The sequence below is a fragment of the Paroedura picta genome, chromosome 11, assembly GCF_049243985.1.
Source record: "Paroedura picta isolate Pp20150507F chromosome 11, Ppicta_v3.0, whole genome shotgun sequence".
NCBI lineage: Eukaryota > Metazoa > Chordata > Lepidosauria > Squamata > Gekkonidae > Paroedura > Paroedura picta.
In genome coordinates this window covers 39,324,487-39,332,975 of record NC_135379.1, presented here as the reverse complement: position 1 = coordinate 39,332,975, position 8,489 = coordinate 39,324,487, and positions in this window count along the sequence as shown.

The following is an 8,489-nucleotide window of genomic DNA, read 5'->3' as shown; positions in this document are numbered from 1 at the left end:
AGATTGTGGGAGTGGGGTGGAAGAACTCTGTGGATGGCCTCTCCCTCCCCCCAGGACCTGGAAAGAATACAGGCTGGAGGCTCCTGGAAAGGGAACTCACCAGCAGGGGGAGCTCTCACCAGCAGGGGGAACTGCAGCCTTCAAGCCTCAGAGGAAGTGGAAGGGGGAGGATGGTCAGGGGTGGGGGGAGGAAGGTGATTGGCTGGCTGCTGGACAGACAGGCAAGCTGGTTGGAGAAGGAGGCACTCAGGGGCGGGACAGCCGTCCTGAGTGGGTGTTAAGTGCTGAGTGGCACTTAAGCCATGAGACACACTCCTCCTCCAAGGTCTTACCAGAAATATATAGTGGAACAGATTACATATTGTAAATGATGCAGTAAAATTGGATCATACAGATAGAGGACGGTGAAATAAAAGTGTATAATGCATCCACTGAGCAATGAAGTACAGGGAGGGGAGTTGCCTAAAATGTTTTCACAGGCAATTAAAATTTCACACCTTTTCCCTTTCTAAAAAGTACCCTCCTGCACAATTCTGTTTTTGACAAAGCTCTGTTCTCTATAAACAGCTCTCTGAGCTGTTCCATGTTATACTTCCTGTCAATTTGGAGCCTTTCATCCCATTAAGCCATGAATAGCTCGGACCAAAAGCAGTGAGACTCAAACACGCTGACCTTCTCGCTGGTGATTTGGCCTTTGCAGTGAAGTAGCTAAAATAACACAGACCAGTGCTCCTGCAGAAAATGGCTGCTTTGAAGTCTGGAACCTGCTGAAGGCCCTCTTCTCCACAAACCCCGCCCTTCCAGGTATTTCCCAACCCAGAGGGCAACGCTATGGCATCCGTATACTCTGTTTGGAAAATACTGATCATAGCTAATACAGTATGGAGGAGTGGTTAGAGTGTCGGAGAACTGGAGAGACCTGGGTTCAAATTGCCACTTATTGACTGTGTGACTTCGGATGCCTTTGACCCTCCCCCACCTATCTTACCCTACAGGACTGTTGTCAGTGCAATTCAAAGTAGAGACAAACTCCTTCTAATCCTTTTTGAAGTCAAATAGGCTTTGAAAGGTGGCACCCTGCATAAGATGGCACTGTTAACTGCCTCATCATTGAATGCTTTGTGATTTATTTATCTAGGACTGTTTCTGGCCTATTTTTAGACTGTTTTATCCTCCTTTAGTTCAGAAAGAGGGGGAGACAGTGTGTCAATTCAGTTATTTAAGAAAGCAATCTGCCAGTGTTATTTTGGGAGAGCATCTGTTTACTGAACTACCTCATAGTCCTACAGCTATAGATGTTTTCATACATGGATTTGAAGTTGATTAGATGGGTTTATAATTGGCTAGAAATTAATGTCTTGTAGAGGTTGCCAGGCCCCATCAGGAAATGGGGGGGGGGAGCGGGGTTTGCCAGATCGAGGTTGGGAAAGCCCTGGAAATTTGTGGGTGAAACCTGTGGGGGACAGGGACCTCAGTGGGGTACCCCCCCCCCAAAGCATCCTTTTCTCCAGGGGAACTGATCTCTGTAGGCTCAGGTGACCAGATTTTAACATTGGTAAAGCGGGATACCATTGACTGGAGGGGATTCTTGATTTAAAATTTGGTCTATATGCAGCAACAAAAAGTTTCATAGAACGCATAGAATGCAAAAATAGTATTGTAATATATATATGTATAAATATAAAATATAAATATATATATACATTTCAACATAAGTACAATTTGCCAGGTACTCCCAGATGTTCCTCCAAAAGTGGGACAATCTGGTCACCTTACTGTAGGCTGGCATCCCTAATTTGGCATAAACTGTATTTACATTTTACAAACATGTTATTTACAGTTCAGGTTCATGAATGTACTCCCCTTCCCCATGCCCAGCATCTCCTTTTGCTAGCTTAAAAGCAATACTATAAAAGGGAGTGTTTATTTTTAAATCATCTATGCAGACACCTTTGCTTCCCTTCCTGTCACTCCCCAAGCAATATTTTTACAAGGACAACTGGAAATAAAGTCCTGACTTCTTCACAGCCAGTTGAACTACATGGCTTGAAAAGATGCTGCCTTTTTATATTTCCAACAAGAGAAAGAAAAATAGATTTCAGTGCTTAATTAAAAAAAAAAAAACTCAACCAGGCCGCAGACATAACCATATATTAACAAAAGACAACTGAGCAGAAAACTTAAAGAGTTTTCCAGGGGAAATGTTGGCCCTTGACCCTTTTCGATCTGGCTCCGGGCCAGAATAGTTACGGAATTGAGACAGCTCTGGTCGCCATGACAAACAACCTCCGGAGGAAACTGGATCTAGGTGGGTTGGCACTGCTGTTTCTTTTAGATCTCACAGCAGCATTTGACATGGTAGATCATGGGCTAATCGCCCAGTGCCTAGCCTAGCCAACATAAGGGATATCACTTTGAAGTGCCCGGAAAAGGGTGCCTCCCATCCACACATGTACTATTTAACCCTGCGTCTTTAGGTTCAATATTTATAGACCTCACGTGTTGCTCATGCTAGTCTAAAGAGTTCCTGTCAGTTTACCTCCTCCCTCTGTTCTTGAGCTAGCTTTGGGTAGGACTGGATGCTGTCAACGAATCTTCATTCCCACGGGGACTCCCTGTGGCTATGAGGAACAGAGGAAAGTGACAGGAATGATGTTTGTCCCCACAAACCTGTCACAAAGCTAAGTAAGGCTTATTCTTTTTTCATTGTGCATCTCTTGCTCAGGCATAACAGGTTTCAGGACGGCTGCTTAGCTCCCTCACTGCCCCAAGCAGCTGCTTCCTCATGCTCTGCCAGTCTACCCAGGGACTTTAGTAGCAGGTGGTTCCTGTATACCTGCCAGACCACATTACATCCTTCTTCTGGGCTAAGAACTGCTTGGCTTAGGCTCTTATTGCAGACCAATTCTTCTGCCCCCCTCACAGAACTTCAAGAAGAAATCGCCTTTCAGGGCTATCTTGTATGGTATTTCTTTTTGTAAAATGGCCCTTACTGAAAACAGCTATTTAACAAGTTTTGTGTTTGTTCTGTTTCTTGGCTGATCATGGCAAATGACAGCAAAACGAGACTGAATCGTATGACACCCTTCCACCAAACTGGATCCCTCTTCACCGAGTCTTCCTTTGAAGGCAAAAGACGTCCTCCAACAGATCGTAACTTTTGAAGATGGAGAAAAAAATATTTCCTTGTTGAAGGAATCTGTTGGCAGAAGTCTTGGTCGAAGCGAGTTGGTGATATCATGAGATTGGGAGATGAAAGAAATCGCAAGGTATCTTTAAGATGTAGGAAGATTATAGGGAGAAGTTATGCTAAATAATAAGTCACCAATTCAAGGAGAACCAAAAAACAAAGGGGAAATGTTACAGCCTATACAGCAGCAGAAGAGAAAGGATCAAATGATGAACCAGTCCTTTTCCTACTGTTCTGAAGCTTGGAGGTATTTAGAAGTTCTCCAGAACCTTAAGAGATTCCAGATTGCACACACCTTATACCAGGGGTGGGCAAACTGTGGCCCTCCAGATGTCCATGGGCTACAATTCCCATGAGCCCCTGCCAGCATGGACATCTGGAGGGCCACAGTTTGCCTGCCCCTGCCTTATACCAATAGTGCTGGATGGGGGAAGGGAGAGGCAGAGCTACCCAATGTGAAGCAGAATATATACTGGACATGAATCACAAGCATTGGGAGAGGAAAGAGTAGTCACTCATAGGTTCTCTCTTGCCACTTCTGCAGCAAATTCAGAGTTCCTCAAAGACACCTGCCAGGTGGGCATCCTAGAGAAGAAGACCTTGGCTCGTGACTCATTTAGCAGTCCCCATTTTCTGGTTTCAACTTGAAGTATCATATTTCCCTTCACTAATAGGGAGTTATTACATATCTCTACCACAGAGAAAAATGCAAATACAAAGGGTAAAACCTATATTTAAAATACCATGGTGTGCTTTCCCTAAACTAGAAGTGTCTTTTTTTGGGGTGGAGGGGGTGTCCGTTAACGTTGCAATTTGGTTTCACTTCTTTCAGGGTTTAGAGGCTTAAAAAAAAACGGAACTACAGCCTTGCATCTGCTTTCTGTGTTTCGGCTGAGTGACAATTGTCCGCACACTCTGTGAAAGCAGTCTCACACGTGGTTTCAGGGCAAGAATTGTGCAGAATGGGAATTCCTTCTGTTTATTTATTTTTTATTTATTTAAGTTTCTATTCCATCCTGCCCCAGGTGACTCAGGGTGGATCGCAGCATTTAAAAAATTCCATACAATATAAAATCACATTTAAAAACTAGTTTACATTAAAATTCAAAATACAACTTCGACTAATGTTGCCCATTAAATCCTAGTCCGGGACTGGGGAGCCTCGTGCTGCTTCTCCACCGGCAGTCAAAAGAGGAGAAATTCCTCCACCCTCCTTCCTCTCAGGTCCCCGAATCAGGTGCAGAGCACTTTCTGTTTCAAGTCGTGGGAAAGTAATGAGGAAGACCCGAGTTCAAATTGATCTGAATTCAACAGGAATAAGTTGTGCTCAATAAATGTTAATTTAGTCTGTATATTTATATTTTGTGGACATCTAACCTTTTGGTTGTAGAGCCTCTTGTGGCGCAGAGTGGTAAGGCAGCAGTCATGCAGTCTGAAAGCTCTGCCCATGAGGCTGGGAGTTCGATCCCAGCAGCTGGCTCAGGGTTGACTCAGCCTTCCATCCTTCCGAGGTCGGTAAAATGAGTACCCAGCTTGCTGGGGGGTAAACGGTAATGACTGGGGAAGGCACTGGCAAACCACCCCATATTGAGTCTGCCATGAAAACGCTGGAGGGCGTCACCCCAAGGGTCAGACATGACTCGGTGCTTGCACAGGGGATACCTTTACCTTTTTTAACCTTTTGGTTCATGGCTTCAGAAACCTCCTGATAGGGATGCAATATGTTAAAATATTTGTGTAAATCTTTTGACTCCACTCATTATCACTTGATTACCCTACTTTTCCCCTCGAGGACGTATTCTGACCCAACTATACCGTGTGCTTCTGGTTTTGTCTTTCTGGAAGGAAAAGAGGATGAGGGACATTGCAGAGAGTCCGCCTGGGGACATCACTACCCAGGACCCAAACCAAAGCTCTTGCCTCGTGACCTGATTTATTCCCCCAGATTCATCTCCGGAATATGCGAAGGGTTTGCTTGAGGACATGTGTCCTGCATCAGTGTCGCATGGGATTTGCAAGAAAGGTTTCCTAGCAGACTTAAAACCCAGCACATATTAGGAATGTACCCAAGAATAGCCTACAAAGCCAAAAAAATAAATAAATCATATATCTTTTTTTCAGTGATGAATCCAGTGGAAGAAGTGATGCCTGGCCACCAGCAGTCAAGCTGATTTTTACAAAGAAAATTGTAATGAGATCTAATCCCCTTTCAGAGGATGGAGATGATTTCCGCTGTATCGAGGCTAAGGGAATGCTTGGAGGGCCCCGTCCCCAAGGGAACAACCCGAAAGCTGGATGAAGCCTTGGCTCGGGGCTGACGGACACTACCAGTGTTGTGTAAGCATCTGTCTGTCATTGTGTGCGGTAGCATACGGCCAGGGCACGCAAAACGTTTGAAGAAATAGATACCCTCTCTTCATCAAGGCGACTGTGAGCGGTGAAAGGCACCCACTGCGGTGTTATTAAGAGAGGCTTAACTGCAGGAATGGGAGTTGCTGTGTAATTATCCTTCGCTTGTGACTTCAGTTACTATGTTATTTTTCGGGAGGCACTCTGTCATTTAAGCCCCAGTTGGGACCAGGAAGGTCGAGAGCCAAGGTTATGGCCGTGGGAAGGAAGGGCAAGTGATGGACAGCCTTTGATTTTAGCTGGACTAGACATCAGCCAGCTATGGACTGGGAACAACGCACTCACCAAAGTCACAAGCAGGGAAGATGCATTTTAACTTGCAGCGCAGGCTGTGCACACAGATGACTCATGTGTATTGTGAAGTTGCTACTTAATGTCAAATATTCCTGCAGGCATCTTATTAACTTCTGAATATTCTGACCAGGAATTCACAGTAACATTGCTGTGTTTTCCTCCTGCCCCGTTAAGATTAACAGTCTGCTAATCTAGGGTTGCCAGGACTACGGGGCAAGCAGTGAGAGACAGAGGAGCACAGAAGGTGGCTTTTGATGATAGCATGTTGTCACTTCCAAGAGAATCCAGAAGTGACGTTATGCTTCTCTAGGAATCGGTAGGAATTCTATGGTGATTCCTAGAAAGGGTTGATGTCCCGTCTGGGTTTTATCTGGAAGTGACATCACGCCATCAGCCTGACAGGCTTCTTTTTCTCTCCAATCACTTCTGAGAGCTGCAGTGGGGGGGGGGGGGAAGGATCTTGGGCAAAGAATCCCTCATGCCCCTCCCCCCCAAGGAACCTGGAATCCCTGAGCTACTATGTCTTCCTTGATTTATATACCATGAAATTTTAGTTGTAATGAAGATTAATAAAACCGTAACACAAACATACACAAATTAGTTTCTTTTAAATAAACATTCTTACCCTGGTTTAGGGTTGCCAGTTCCCCCTGGCCACCAGCAGGAGATGGGGGGGGGGGTAGGGATGCCATATTGAGGTTGGGAAACCTCTGATTTGAGGATGGAGCCTGGGGAGGACAGGGTGTACAATGCCATAGAGACTCCACTCTCCAAAGCATCCATTTTCTCAACCAAGAAGAAGAAGAGTTGGTTCTTATATGCTGCTTTTCTCTCCCCGAAGGAGTCTCAATGCGGCTTACATTCACCTTCCCTTTCCTCTCCCCACAACAGACACCCTGTGAGGTGGGTGAGGCTGAGAGAGCCCTGAGATTACTGCTTGGTCAGAACAGTTTTATCAGTGCCGTGGTGTGCTCAAGGTCACCCAGCTGGCTGCATGTGGGGGAATGCAGAATCGAACCCGGCTCGCCAGATTAGAAGTCCGCACTCCTAACCACTACACCAAACTGGCTCTCAACCAGGGTTTGGTGAAACCCTGGGGATTCTTGATGGCCCTGGAAGGGTTTCCTGAATGGGTGGGAGTCAATTTTTAAATATATATGTGTTGAAAATTTAGTGGGTGATATAACCATACCTGGTCCTGTCAACCCACCAGTCCCTCCCAACATGGTCAGTGATGGACCTGGAGGGTGTGAGAAGGGGGGGGGGCTCCAGGTGGGCATGTACACAGCTCTGCTTCCCAACCATATTCTGCACGATTGCACCACTTCTGGGGTTTCTCAGAGCCTGAAGAATGTTTCAGGGCTTTCTCAATGCTTTCCCTCCTCCAGGCAGCCTTATCTTGGTTTTTCTTTTCTGGCTTTTTCCAGCCTGAAGTCTTCCCATATTCCATATAGCCTTTGCCTGCCACATTCAGCAGGAATTAGTGCAGGACTTCACTGGAGGTCGAGTGCTGGGGTAGCTTGGATCTAAATGGACCCCTCTCCCCCTCCCCCCAAGCTCATTTGCACTCCTGTTTTGCTTTCACACTGAATATTCACCCCTAATTGGTACCCAGGTATGCACAGCTATCTCTGTTGTTCATCAAGCACTGAGAACAGTTTTCTGCCCTGGCAAGATTAGACACTGCAGAGTTCAGTGGGGGTGGGGAATGTTAATTTTACAAATGACTGTAATTAGGCTTGCCTCTAATTGCTGTGAGTGGGGGTGTATGATGTCCCACAGCAGTTCAGCAACCACATTTTTAATGTGGCGCTTTCAAGAAATCCAGAGTCCTTCTTGCACTTGATGTTGGTCACAGACAAACAATGAATTTCACAGGGCTAAACTGTGCAATTTTTTTAAGCCGTTGATACGAAGAATCCAGTGGCTTGTTACGGAACCTTGGGAGTTCCCTCCGTTGAGTTCTGCAAAGTCAGAATGGGCGTGCATGGCTGGGCTGTCCTACAAACCAAGAGGGTCGACAGTTAATGCTAATGACTTCCTCACCTTAACAGATGGCTCTACCAGTTATGAAATGGCCATATAACATTAGTCCATGGCTGGGTGGGGTGCGGCTCCCCCAAGCAAAGGTTCTTCCTGCAACCAGAGACCCTTTAGTTAAAGGCTGAGACCGAGCTCTATCTTCAATGCTCTCCCACTGAAGCATAGCCACCCCCTCCCCTCTAAAAGAAAGTCTTTGTCCCATAGAGATGCCAGGTCCTGGCCCAGAGATGGTACCCACTCCGTCAAGCTGTTCCAAACAACATGCCAGGTACTCAGATGGATGCTGAGTGTTCTGCAGGAGGATATGACCTAAGACCGTTGGCACTGCAAATTTGTGCACTGTCGGTAGCAAATACAAAATGCAACTTCCAGAGAAAATCAGTTTTGTAAATGCTTCTAACACCCAAAGACCCAGAAAGGTAACCCACTCACCGTATATTATGGTATATAAAGGTAATGTCTGGGACCCCTATCCTGCATCAGAGGTAACACAATCATGAGTGGCCTGGCACACATGGCCTTGATCTTTCTCCTCTTGTGCTCTTAACCTAAA